This window comes from Hesperophylax consimilis, chromosome 16 (assembly GCF_061612785.1).
Source record: "Hesperophylax consimilis isolate HC1 chromosome 16, BYU_Hcon_1.0, whole genome shotgun sequence".
Classification (NCBI taxonomy): domain Eukaryota; kingdom Metazoa; phylum Arthropoda; class Insecta; order Trichoptera; family Limnephilidae; genus Hesperophylax; species Hesperophylax consimilis.
In genome coordinates this window covers 25,727,542-25,742,772 of record NC_142851.1, presented here as the reverse complement: position 1 = coordinate 25,742,772, position 15,231 = coordinate 25,727,542, and the positions used below count along the sequence as shown (strand labels likewise).

Genomic DNA, 15,231 nt, shown 5'->3' with positions numbered 1-15,231 from the left:
TAGCGTATTTATGGTAGGAAAATAAAAATACTTGGAAAAAAAGCGACACACAACACAGACTAATTCCTAGGGCGTGGGACATTACTCGCTGCGTAATTTATGAAAAAATCACGTAGGTATTAACAAAATAAAAACATGAATATATTCCTTCTGGCAGAAACTGTTTATCTCTAGATATATTCCTGTAAAAATTCAAGCTAAATTGAAACAGAAATAAATACTTATAATATTAAATAGCCACCGGTCACTCAAAACTACCAAAAAGTTATACTAAATATGTAGCGATGTAAATTTAAAATCAATCGAGGTTTATTATACGAGTTTATGTGTCACAGCTTCTGAGTTTTGCAATAAAATTTGTACATATTTGAACACTAGCGACAATCCTCACCAAGAGTGGTAGGTAATACCTATGTACTTCAAATTAATTTGTCAATTTATTAAATTTGTTCTTGCCAATAAATTTTCAGTTTTTAGTTTGTCAATCGGCTTCAAATAATTTTTGTTGTTGTGATTTTTTATAAAATAAAACATTGTTTTGGCGAAGCTTAGTATGAAATCATTATTTTAGATTAATCTTTACCTCGAATCGGTTCATATTATGAATATAAAAAAATATGCTTTCAACAAATTGAAGCTTTGTTTTTCTTTTTTTCGTTCATTTTTATCATTTCGCTTGAGTTGAATCAAAAGAAAAAAATAATTAGTTTATACAAAAGTGTGAGCTATAAATTTTATCTACCAAAACATGTATTTTATCATTAGAAATGTATGAACGCTCATAAGAAACAACTTTAAAAAATGTTTTTTTTTGCTAAGATTATCTGCCAAAGTGTATCTCTTGATTGGCTTTTTTCTTTCATATAAAATTATTCACAAAATAAATAAATACCTATTTTTCGTTAAAATTTAGCGTTTCTAGACTCCGTTTGCCAAGCGATTTTTATGCCTATTCGTGGTGATATAAGGCACACTAAGAATATACATATTTTGTTAATTCCTCTAAACAAATCTGATTATATTAATTATAATGAGAAACTAATGTTTATAAGACAAGGTTTTTTACGCATAGCACAAAAGATAACAAATTATATTATAAGCAATAATATAATTAGTCGCCTGAAATATCCATACAAATTAAAAATATCTCCCGAGTAAAAATAAATGCCGAATTCAAAAGAATTGAACCCGCACCTTCTGATGTCCGGTCAGGTGCTCTGGATCACTGAGCTACGTCGGCAAAGCCGATATTCAATTTTTGTGGATATTTCAGGCGACTAATTATTGCTTATAATAATTTGTTAAATCTTATTAAATTTTTGTTTCAGAGAACTTGTATACCTACAAAGAAGATATATTATATCCATTATTTTCTAGTTGAACTCTGAATAAAAGAAATTTATAAAAATATATTAGCCTCTATTGTCTCTTTGTGTAATTTTTATTATTAGCTGCTCTGGCTTTAGGTTTTTAGCCTTATATCAAAGATTTTCCGACGAAACTCCACAAAATCCTTCCCCCTGATATGAAGCGAATAGAAAATTTGAATGACTACAAATCAATAATAAAAATCTGGCTGAAAGAGATTAATGAAAAAACTCTGAACAAAACATTAAAAACGACATAGAAAACCAATAAAACAGAAATGAATAACTTTAGTCCGCCTCAGCACAGGTCACCCTAGTGAGGAGAACTAAGAAATACAATTTACTATACATGTATTAAACATCATGTTTTGTATGCACAATGTTTAAATAGTCGCTATATTAAAAAAATAAGAAGACTAGTAGTAATTCTCTCTAGAGCCAAATATCACCATCTATAATGCACAGACGCAATGTGCGTGAGTCTGCGCGCAGGATGAGTCTGTTCTACAGGTATTTTAATGGAGCCTTCTCTAAAGACCTATAAGCATTGATCCCAGGTGCACCGGTGGACGTGCATGAAACTCGACGTACACGATTGGAACACCCGTTCGCAGTTGATGTTGGCTCCGTGAGAACGGGCCGCTTCTTCGACTTGTTTTTGTGTAAGACGGCTTGTATGTGGAATGAGCCTCTGGCATCTGTTTTTCTTTCTTCATATAATCCGGGCCTCTTCAAGACCCGCATCAATAAATCCTTTCCTACAGCCCCTACTTTAACACGCCTCACAGCGCTGCTTCAGATAGAACCTTGTAATTCCAAGAGCACGTTTTGTCAATAAAATTTTGTTTTCTGTTTCCATTTCAACATTGTATATTATTTTTTTTATTAGTTACATAATAATATAACCAAGAATAAATAAATTTAAAAAAAACATACATCATGGCATGCATTAGGAAAAAGAACCTGATCGCACCCCATTACATTATAATAGTATGAAATTTACTAACTGAGAACTTTTCACAGGTGTTCACACGTAAAATTCGTGAAGTATATGAATTTATGGTAAATGTAAGATCATCAGATTATCAATTTCATCCCATTGGGAATTTCCGACCTTGGAAGTTTATTGATGAGCTATTAAGTTAATTTATTTACTAAACAGCAGAACCATACAATTGAGAGCCATGTGCGCCACTCCATGATTCACGAGCGTTGTGCACATCGGGCGCACAACGCACCTGTACCGCTCCCAATTAGCAAATAATTGAACATTTATAGGAAGGTCTGAATACACAATTATAATCATATTATAATCACATTATGATCTGTCAGTGGCTGAGTTTGCATCGCGTCTGGATCTCATCCAGGATTCGTTAGTTCAATTCCTTGGCTGGCTAAGTCCTCCATTACGACACAATGATGGTAGTAGGTAGTATAATAACCCACGAATTGATCTCACAATTTATTTTGCCCTTACGACAGCATAATTTGTTTTTTGCCTGTTGGGAGCGGTTGTGCGGCCCTGTTGTATGAAGCTGTTGATAATATAACCAAGCAGCAGCACGGCTCATAACCGGGGTCTCTAAATATTAGCACATTTCAGAACACCTTCGTAAGCTTCACTGGCTCAAGTATCCTGAAAGAATCCAGTACAAATTGTGCTGGATGGTGTTTAAATCCAGTAATGAAATGGCCCCACCCTACATCTCTGAACTGTGCGTCCCGGAAAACACTGGTCTGAGGCAGTCAACTTTTAGATCAGCAACATCATCAGCTGTAGGCAGACTGATGGAACCTCAGCGCAAGCCAAATACTAAGCTTGGTGATCGCGCTTTCGGAGCATCAGGACCGAAGGCTTGGAATAAACTCCCTCCGGAACTAAAGATCCATAACAAGTACAACAAAGGTCTAAGCTAAAAAGTTATCTATTTTAGCTGTCATACACTTAAATTAAATATACCATTCCTGAGAGAAAGTCCAATTTTATCCAATTTTCCAATTATGTCCTAAATCCTGTATCTAAATTTCGGTAATAAACAATTAGCCAATGTTAATTAAGTGTTAATTTCGAGTGACCTGTATGGTATGGTACTGTACATTATCTCCATATATAGTAAGTAGATCATTGTAGAAGTGTATTATACATTTGTACAGCACCCTTGAGGTGATTTTGCACAAAAATAAATAATAAATACTAATCTAATAAGATTTACCTACGAGTACATCAATGAGAAATAATACATACGTATTTTACGAGGATACAAATAATGTTTGTTCAATGAACAAACTTACGTGAATTTTAAATATTTACTTAAAATAACGTAAATAAATAAACGGAGTTAAACCAACATATTCAATTCGATACGGATATTTCAAGAGCTGGGTTTTATACTGTGTGTTTTGGGAATATGTATTTTAAAAAGCGAAAAATTTAGGACGGCCGTAAAATATTTGGAGGTAATTTTTTTTTCTCGAATCAAAAAGTTGAAATCGGGACATTTTCAGTACCAATATCTGTACACATCTCTATAAAATTACGGTAGATTAGTAATTTTATTTTACTGGCGCAAAAAAGGGTTATCCCAAGAATAATTTAATAAAAAATGGTTATTGCTTTAGCGCCCTGGAATTGATTTCTGATATTATTTCTTCCAACAGAAGAACTTAAAAAAGAATACACGGAACCTGTTTAAATATAGCTAACTGCGGAAAAATCTCTTGGAATGAATTCCGGCGGCATGAAATTTGTAATGAATTTTCTGTCCAAAATTCCAAGGTCCATACAACTTCCTTTATATTTTATTTCTATAAAGAGCTTAGAAATTTATTAAACACACATATATATATATTATATATATATATATATATATATATATATATATATAATGTATATATATATATATATATATATATATATATACATATCCATTTAACTCTCTGAAAACTAGTTAATAATTTGGATAAAAAAATCTTTTTTGTTTTTTGAACCACTTTATTGAGTATATAAACAAGACCAGACGGTGGCTGAGTTGACATTTGGGTCCCATCCAGGCGTATTGTGTTAAATTCCTCGAAAAGCTCCTCCATCACAAAACTAGCAATAATTTCCGCTTACAGATGTTTTAAATTTTTTTTATATATATATATATAAATTACAAACAATAGAAAACAAAATGAACCTTTATCTGTCCAACTGGGAAGGATTCCCGTTTCAGGACAGCCAAATTGTGTATTTAGTACATAATATTCTCACAATGGAATGGCGATGCTGTCAAAACAAATTTTGAGAACATTGTTGTTTACTTTCGAAGTGACAGGATGGTTTCTTTAGGCTGGCCGCATACATACGTTTTCCGTATTCGATTTCCGAATTCGTTTTCCGTATTCGGAATTCCGTGAGACTAGCGCAAACGTTCGTTTTTCTTCATTCGGAATGTATAAACGTCAGTACCAGTGTTGCCAACACTTCAAAAACATCTATTTTAAACATGTCCCAAAATTCTCTAGCCTTCCTCAGTGCTGTAAACACTGATGATGGCCCAGTATTCACCGTGCCTCGTTTTCTCAGGGCGGAATCTTTTTAGTTATCAAAACGAAGAATTTCTTAAGATTGTAATCGGCGTCTAAAGTATGTAGAGGGTATTTCCTGAAAGGCTGTGGGCGGGCCTTGCAGGAGGCGCTGAAACAGGCAAACTTTCAGGCAACTCGGGCAATGTGACTTGACGAGTCTAACGAAACTTTTTTGCTAATGTTCAATTAAACAGTAATCTAATTAAAATTTCAACGCGGGGAGTAAACAGTTTAAACTTGAGTCGTGACTTACTCGTACCTACCGTTATAAAAATAATAATATTTGGATGAGTTGTATAGCGCCGTTTTTTGTGCAAAATCACCTTAAGGGTGCTGTATAAATATATAATATAATTGTACAATGATCTATGTTATTACTAACTATATATGGCGATAATATACAGGATCTGTAAACAGTTTAAACTTGAGTCGTGACTTACTCGTACCTACTGTATCTGTGAAGGTAACCGGACAAATCAGGGGTAACTTAACGCACTTCAACACACTCCTGAAGAGTATAAAGTCACGAAATGTTAGGTTAGGTTAGGTTCACAGAACATTTTTTCTTTCATTACTTCTAATCGTTTTATATCACTTTTCAAAAGCATGGTGAATTGCCACTGTCCTGAGTTGCCATTGAATCCTTCGTTAGATATTTAAAAATGATATCCCGATCGATTGACTATACTTTTTTAAATCTTGGTTGCACAAAATCCAGTGTCATAATTTGCGTACATGAAAATGGTACCCAGTAACCAGTATGAATGATTTAATTGGATGAGTCAGGAATGCTTTTTTTCTCTCGCTAAATGAAATAAATCTGTCTGTGTGTCATATTTATGTACAAGATATAATATATTACATTAACGGCAATTTAAAACTTAGAACTTTATCACACTCAAATGTCAAGAGTCGTCGTACTTGGCTTTGGTGACCTGTTGGAAAATAAGGATTTCCAATAAATGTCTTGGTTGGATAAGTCAGGGATGCATTTTTAAATCTCGTTTACGTAAACATTGTGGTAATTATGTATAACATTTATTTTTCAGAGATGTAGAACTAATCTTCCATTAAAAGTAATGCCATTTGGGATATTGACTTCTATCGACATTATTGACCTTAACGTGGTGTAATAATTTTATCACAAATAATTGTTTTAAATAACTTCATACTTCTTGAAGTTTAAAGATTACTTAATTTATCACCACATTTTATGTTTTTGAGTTGTTCCTGGCTGTGCTTTTATGACAGCCAACCTCCGATAAGGGACAATATCTGAGGAAGATCGACTTAAAAACGAATACAATCATTTTTCTCCGAAAATATTATTTGTTTTAAAATCATAATAATTTATTAAGGCTATAAGTATTTTTAAACGCTCTCGACTAGCAAGCTGGAGGTCGCGGATCAAATCCCGGCGGGCGCAAGTAAATTTTATTTTATTGATTTATGTATTTCACAATAATCTCATTTAAAATAACATATAGTATATTTGCGGAACGTTTCAGAGAAAAAGTTTCTCTCAGTATTGCCCTGGTGTAAGACCACTATTCAGAATTGAAACGTTGCTTAAAATAGCTTTGTCCATGTTTGGAGACAAGCCAAGTACTCCTTAACCTTCATCTTCTCCATCTCCTTCCCACTCCCCAATACCTTCATCGTCACAACATACCCCAATTGGGGATACCTAGTCTCACTGGCTCCAGAAGGATGGGAGAAATAGGGAATCTTGTGCGGAGTGGTTTTCTTAAGCAACTATTTAACGGTTGAACAGATGTAAACAGCAATATACCTCCCTTAACCGACTTTACATAAGCATTAAGCCAAAAGCCCAATTGGTTAACGCCTTAAAGTTTTCGCTGAGGAAAGCCTTTCAACAAAAGCATTTATTTGTCGCCGAATAAACGTTACAAAAGCCTTTGTCTGCCCGGCGTCTGGTAATGGTTAATTTATGACAACAAAGTCCGATAAATTAAGGTAATTATATCCGCGGTGATTTAGCGAAAAGTGAAATGTCACCGGTCGTAACTACTCCGCCGCCTTTTTCACGCCGTATTCCGAATTAATGGGCCGTTAGCATAACATATTTTCAATTTCCAGCGAGCTAAATAATTATTCATTCAATCTTGTAATTTCCGGAGCCACATAAAACCTAAATTAAAGTGGTTTTGTTATTTGTTTGTTACAAGAGTTATAAGATTGATCAACTAGCGAGAGCTAGAGGAACTACACGGAAAAAATTAGTACGGCCTTTTCCTAATAAATATTTCTGATAAGTAATTCAGAATATTTCTGAACCTGTGTTCAACGCAGGTAGCCTTGTCCGAATAAATATAATGGACGAATGGACTTCCTCATTATAAATATATTCGTGCTTTACTGATAGTTTTTTTATGCAATTTGTCAAATCTTTCGTTATAGGCCTCTATTCCCGATTTTAACAGGAAAACGAATAATTTGACAGGAATTGTAATAAATTTACAGTATTTTATATCAGTATGTTTTCTCCGTGTATGCAATCCGCGTTTAGGGAATTTTAATGAAAACACGAAGGAAGGTGAGGTGATGGCTGATGATAAATAGAAAAGCTGGGAAATGTCTGGCAAATCAAATATAGTCAAAAGATTAAATGTAATTTTGTTAATAATTGTGATTAAATATACCTACATCTATGTAGGAATATTATTTTTCTTTTTGCAGAATTATTTTCAGGTTAATATTCTAAGAAAAAATTGTTTTTTTTGTTAATTCAGTCGACAAGATGACTTTTTAACGGATAAAGGGATGTCATGGAGAATATTCATTTAGTTTAATTCGTATTATGATTTAAATATATCTTTTTTATTTGTTTATAGTACAGGGTTTTCAAATAAGAGGTGTTATTTAGAATAGCCCTCTATTTCGGTAGATGTTACTGTTGAAGCTGTCATTTTTTGACATTTGGCAAGTAGAAACTACGCTTTTAATAAAAATGGAACGATACATGCTTCAACAACGCATTGAAATTATTAAAATTCACTTGAGTGAAACAAATGCAAATCATCTTGGGTGATGAGGCCCATTTCCACCTCGGTGAATTCGTCAACAAGCAAAATTGTCGCTCTGGGGCTCGGAAAACCCAAGAGTTATTGTTGAAAAGCCTCTTTATCCTCAACGTGTGACTGTTTTGGCGGAGTCATTGGACCTTACTTTTCGAAAATGAGGCTGGAGCAACAGTTACGGTGAATGGATTGCGCTATCGAGAGATGATTAATGATTTTTTATGGCCGGAATTGGATGGTATTGATCTGGGCAACGTTTACTTTCAACAAGACGGCGCTACGTGCCACACAAGCAACGAAAACATTGATCTTTTACGATTGAATATCAAAATAACACCTCATATTGGAAAACCCTGTATATAGTTACGACAACAATGATATGGGTAGGACCCTATTATGATAGTCGTGAGAACTCAAATGATTGATTATATATATATATATAAAAAAAACAATAAAATAATGCAGATGTTTCAGGAAGGTGGTAATCAAATTATTTTTTTAAAGTTTTACTTAAAATTTTACATCTTTAAATCTTACTACGGTTTTGCATCTTAGATATTATACCACTCTTGCTTTAGAACCATTTGCGTGTGGATGGAAAATTGATCCAGTGAAACAATTAAAAAATATATAAGTGAATCGAACGAATCAAATGATTCAATTTAATTCACTTGAGACACATTAATCAATTGAATGAAAAGTGAATCAAATAAATCTAATATTTATCCAGGTCATGGGTAAAATGGAAAAGTGTATGGGTGAATGTGAACAGAGGTGTGTTTGTGGTACTAAGCCAATATGTGTGGCGGTGTACCTTATCTGCCTACCCTCACATTGAAAGGGAGATATTACTAAGCATTTTTTATTATGATATTATTTTATTTTGATGGTGAAACAAAAATGATATCAAAATGGTATCCGAATGTCGAATCTGACTAATGATCCAGGCATTTCTAATTTACAGCATTTGGATTGCACATTCAATCAATGAGTTATAAATCTCCGCCGTAAATCATACTTTAACGATCTATTAATATTCACCTCCCCGGCTATTCGCGATCCGATATTAATGCCAGATTATAGTTTAGTGCGGAAAACTTAAATCCAATCACAACTTTGTCAATATTTATCTACCGGAAAGGGAACCATTTATTTGCTTTTTATTACTGCACCGTTCATTTATGAATGGACTAATGATTTATTGATTAACTGAGAATAGTCAGAAAACTTTACGAACTACGTGGCCGAGCGCTCAAAATATTTGGCTCGGGATCAAGAGGGTACCGGTTCGAAATCCGGCGTTCACAAATAAACTTAGATTAATTTACATATATGTCTTACTACACAAAATAATAATGGACGTTTTTCCCAATTTTTCGATTGATCAACCTGAGGCACCGATCAGCCAAGTGGATTGTTGAGCAACGCTCAATAAGGAAGTTGAGTCCATTTTTTTTATTTTTTTTATCAATGTTCGCATTCAAACTTAAATACTGGTATTTTTTTTTTTAAAGTTTGTTTTCATAATTAAATTAATTCTCAAAGCTTAAATTTTATTAAGCCCGCCAAAACGAGCGGAATCCGAGCGGTAAGAGGCGGGGTGTGGGTGTGACGTCATTCGAACTGTGAAAACCATGTCGCTTAGTGCTAGTTCAGACACGGCGGGAACCGCGCGGTTTGAGAATCGCGCGGGAACCGCGTGGGTCTTATTTACGCAGGTATTTATATCAGGTATAATAATCATTCAGACATAATCGCGCGGTTAGTCCAACCTCGCGATTACCGCCACTCAACCGCTAGAAAATAGAATCGTGCGGCGCCCACGCGGTTTTATTACTATGGAGATCTTCCTCAGCGTTCAGTAGCGTTGCGGGCACCGCGCGATATAATAAATATCTTACCTCAAAGTTACTACGAGTTTTTCTTCTGGTGACACGCTTGCCCTCATTTGTGTTTCAGAGCTCGAAATATCTTCCCTGATTAGTTTAATTAGTTCATCAAAAGATTTTATTGACATTCTTAAATAGTCAAAAAATTTCCTCTCAAACATTCTTAAATTGGGATATAGCGTTACGAATTGGCCATGTGTCAGTCGATCCCTTAATATTGGATGCACCCAATACTGCCTTTTCCTTCTTTTCTTTATTTTTTTCTGGAGCAGCCACAGACACGCTAGTTTCTCTTCGACTTCCATCTTGAAACTGATCGCTAATCGCTAACTAACCGCCGATGTTTGAACAGTCAACATTTTTGCGGTTCAAACCGCGCGATTTTATCAATCGCGCGGTTATCGCCGTGTCTGAACAGGCCCTTAAGCATTTTGTATGGAAAAATTTTTAATTCTTCAACAAGGTATTCCAGTAATTTTTTTACCAATGTTAACCGTCGAATTATTAGAATTGATGTTATTAAAAAATTAGAATTGATTTTATTAAAAAAAAAGAAAATTGATTAAGATTTCATAGTTAAATTAATATTTCAAGTTAGAATATTTGCTTTTCCCGCCCGGTACGGTACTTGTACGGTATTGCCGTCGCTATTTGTTGACGTGCCCCGCGCGAATTCAGGACCACCTCGCAGAAAAGTAAAGACCAAAAGTAAAATAACGGTTTACAGCCCAGTTCACTGTGAGACTTTTCTGGGCGGCCGGCGGCCTGAAGTGTATCACATGTTATGTGACATGTATATTAATAAAAACTTCTAAGTTATGCAATAAACAACATATTATTATAAAGCACTATACGAATATGTATCTTTAGAAATCCATTTCATATAATAATAAAAACAAATACGTACATATATTTGACAAACCCAAATAAACGTTTGGCCTATACACCTCTCTCATCTAAACCGACCATCTCTCATGTAATAGAAAGAGATGCACCATAGGTGATCCGTTGTACGTACAAGTCACGACACATGTGACGTCAGAATTCTTTCGACCAATCGTAGAGCGTATACAGTCTATTGCTATTGAATGCTTTTTCAAGAACGTTTAACTAATTCTAAGAATAATAATATAGAAATATATTTTTACATTTAGAATCGATATTTTTTGATCTACATGAACATATTTTTTATAAGTCAAAATATTTTTCACTCAACTTCCTTATTCGCCTGTTTCAAACTTTTTTTATCGTTAATCATCTTGAGTGTACCCGCTGACTTTCATAGACGATAAAATAACGTCAAAGTAAAAACTTTCAATGTTAAATTGATATAGACGAATTAATATTGTGTTTTTTTTTTTTATTTATACACATCAGTTTTTCAAATACCGTAATACATAAACTTACATTTTATATTTTTCAAACAGACGCATATAAAGTGAAGCCTAGCTTAACTTTTACGAATGCACCTACATTAAAATTTGACGTTTGATTTTTCTCCTCCATGTAAAACAAAATCAAGCAAAATGGATGAAAAAAACAAATCAAAAGCGGCAAACTCTTGAACAGAATAAAAAAAAATATATATTATGGAGTTTTTAACATTATCCGGCATTCAAAACGGCATTTTTGTCATTCGAAAACGGTTTAAGAAATCTTTGTCATTCCTCTCCTGTGTTACATGTTATCGTCCATTCCGCTATATTTTTATAAATATTATCATAAATATCTTCATCTACGCTGTCCATATAATGATAGTAAAATTGGTAATACGTAATACGAATATTAGGGCGTTAACAGAATAACATTCGACATTTCGTTGCCATTTTTCACTCTATTGACCCTTTTTATAATTAATCATTTGCTGAGCCGAGGTAAATCCAGTTTTTTGATTTCTCAGCCTTAATCGACATTTGATCTTGAACGAGAGTTGCGTTGGGAAGAGGGTAGTTGTGCATTTGAGCAGCGTTGAGCCTAAATTTCAGTTCAACAGGTTGATCAGTATGATGAGGAACAACGGCCGTTAAAGTACATAAATTATTTTTAACTCTTCCACTGTAATTAATCAATTTAATGTCGATATTTAATAGGCGATTCCATCAAACATTGTATTTGTATGTCTTTCTTGAAAGAATTCAGTTTTTAAACGGACGGAATTTTATATTGTAAACTATTTATTTACATACGTATTACGTATATACGAGAGCAAATAATTAATTCGTCTTAATATTTTAATACATAACTTGCAAGAAGTGTATTTTCATAAAATAATTAAATTAACCCCATTTATTAATTCGTAGATTATAACGTAAGTTACGTTCACCCTTCAGACGGTGCTAAACAAATCATCCTATTATTATTATGGAAACCAACATTTGTCGCGATAAACTTGTTTTGCGTAATTGGATGGAGTCGTGGCGTGATTTTTGGGTAAATGACATGTAATGTTTCTTCCTTATTCTATGGATACAACATATTAATATAAAATCGTGTTTTTAATAGATTATCGATTGCGTATTCCACGACTATAAAAAAGTTTGGCGATGGAAAAGCTGTCGTAAAATGTTCAACTATGATTTCTGGATCATGAAAATTTTCTATTGAGTTTTTATGTAGATTCTCTAAGAAATTTTATATTTTTTTATTGTTACATAGCAGTATTTTTTTTATAAAACATTATTTGGTAATTCGAGGCACAATGGGTGCTTATTTTTTATAATTTTATAATATAAAATATTGCTTAAATAAAATGGACTGTATTAAAATTAAGTGAAATTAAACAAACTTAAAAAAAAAACATAAAATAAAATATAGTGACAAAATGTAAATAAATAAAAATCTTAAATCTCTTCAAAAGTTCTTAAATTCTTCACCGATCGCTCTGAAATTTTGACACAAGGTTGCATTCGAATACGCGTGTGTTTTTATATATCTATAGATTTCACCTGTGACAGGCAAAAACATGTTTTTTTAAAAAACAGCACCATTTGTTGGACGTATAAGCAACCCGCGCTGTTTTTCCCTATCTGCACAGACATACTGAGCCATAGCAACGCTTGGTGGGGTATAGCTAGTACAATAATAAAGGTAGAATGAATGATAAATTTCTTCTTCTAACTCAGCAAACTTATTTTGTGGCACCATTTTAATTAAAAATTAATAAAATACTTCGTTTTAACCACTTTTATTGTTTATTACCAACATGTTTCATGAGCAACGCTCACTTCTTCAGGGTTTTTAATAAATTATTGTATATATTGTAAAAAAATTATTGCATTACATGGTGCATTCAAATAAAAATAATAAAAATATTTTTATTCCCAGCAGCATGAATGGGATTAGCTATAATAGCAACAATATAATATTATAAAAATATGTATGTGTATTATGTATATTTTTTATTATTCTAAATTTTTTTTTGTATTATTACCTTATTTTCTCTAATCCATATCTTAATTTAAAAAAGTTTGAAGTACATAAAAAAGTTTTCCGAACTTTTAGACTTTTTTAAATTGCCTTTGTTTTACTATATGTGTATATACTTCTAAAATATATTTGCAGTTAAGTCATGGTTGGTTAAGTAAAATGAATATTTTTACTATAAAGAATGTAGTAGTAGCAAACGCGTTGATTTAACGTAGTTTCAATCACAAGACATGAGGCGTTATAATATTCGCACGATCTAGACAAGTGAGAACAAGCAACAGTTCAACATTAATGTAGAGACCGAAATATTAATTATTACAGCCACAAGAGATTTTTTTCCAATTTTTTTTTAATACACAATCAAACATTTTTAGAAAAAAATTTACATATTATAAAATGTTAAAAAAAGCAAAAAATCAAAAAATCTATTATTTTGAGAAAGGCACACAAATACAATATTGTAACAATGATTCAATCCAATATTGTATTTGCATGCCTTTCTTGAAAGAATTGAGTTTTTTACAAACAAAACTGTTTATTCATATTCTTATTGCGTATGTACGGGCGCAAACAAATATTTTTTCTTATGTTATAAAGCAATACCTTGCAAAAAGAATATTTTAATAAAATGAATAAGATAAAGCTATCCATTAACACGTATAATATAACGAGCATCGCGTTTAAATAAAAATATTAATATATAATAAAATTAAAATAAACTCAAAATAAAATACTAAAATACAACGTCAAACAAGTTGTTAAGTAAATTTAAAATTTACGGTATTGTAATATAATATTGTTGTTGAGAAACGAAGAAAATAGTTAGTTTAGTGACTTAAATTTTTTTTATGATAACACCGTTTGTTGTAAAAAATTATCCCAAGGGCCCATGTAAATTTTGAAGTTATGGTAATGCTGTAGTGAAAGATAAAACATGAAGGTTTGGAAAGAATTTTTATGAAGATTTCACAAAAAATATTCATAACAAATCAGTTCGTCTACCGTTTGCTAAAAAAATATTTGTTTTATGTTGCGCGGTGTGAGGACAAGGCTATTCAATAAATAAAAAAGAGTGTTGAAACTAGGACGAAACCGGGTTGTAAATTCATAAAGAAAATCATGAAATCGAAGGGCACAATGGATAAGGACAGCGTAGAAGAAAATTAATATCAACGTAATAATTTAGCTAATTTGAATAATATTAACATTTTATTTTTCCGTAATGGCTCGTTCTCATCTGATCAATTATGCAAGTTTCCAAGGTCAATTATCTAAAGTTGACGTCCATTCAACTTTGGGTTTCTCTTGATGAAGCTTTTCTATGATATAATTATATTTATATAATCTATTTCGTAGATTCTACGAAATAGATTAAGTGTACACTCTCAATCTAAAATTCCATACTAATTATGTATGGAAAGCAACCAAATACCTACGATGATACACGCCTATAACCCATACCTTCGTACACATTTCATAGCCACTTTGAAGTTCCGATCAAAGCTTGATGAAGCACAAATATTTTACCATCTTGAATTCCACAATGAGAACTCGGGTTTAGTTCTGGTTAAATAGGCTAAATCACGCCTAGAATATCTTACGCATAGTAAAACTTTAGGTCTTAAATCAATTAGGTTTTAATTATCTTCGTTCACATTAAATTGTTCAATTTATTATTACGTTCATTCAACATAAAGCTGTTGTATTGGCACGTTATATTGGGTAACAGCTTGGTTATCAGATTATTTTAAAAAAATGACATACGGTTATCTAGCACGGTTTATCGATAAAAGGATTTATCGTAAATGTCGATAACTTGTCATCGATCCAAGCATGACTGCAGATGGATATGGTACAAACTTCAGTCAACGTCGAATAAATTAAGAACATGTAGTCATTGCGAACTGTCGTTTGTTCATTAGCGATCTGCCGTCATGC

At 32.7% G+C, this 15,231-nt stretch overlaps 1 protein-coding gene across 3 annotated transcripts in view; it reads right to left on the bottom strand.

The window, feature by feature from the left end:
* The window catches only part of Calx (sodium/calcium exchanger 3), a 351,624-nt gene that overhangs the window by 108,413 nt on the left and 227,980 nt on the right, over positions 1 to 15,231 (bottom strand). The window lies entirely within an intron of this gene.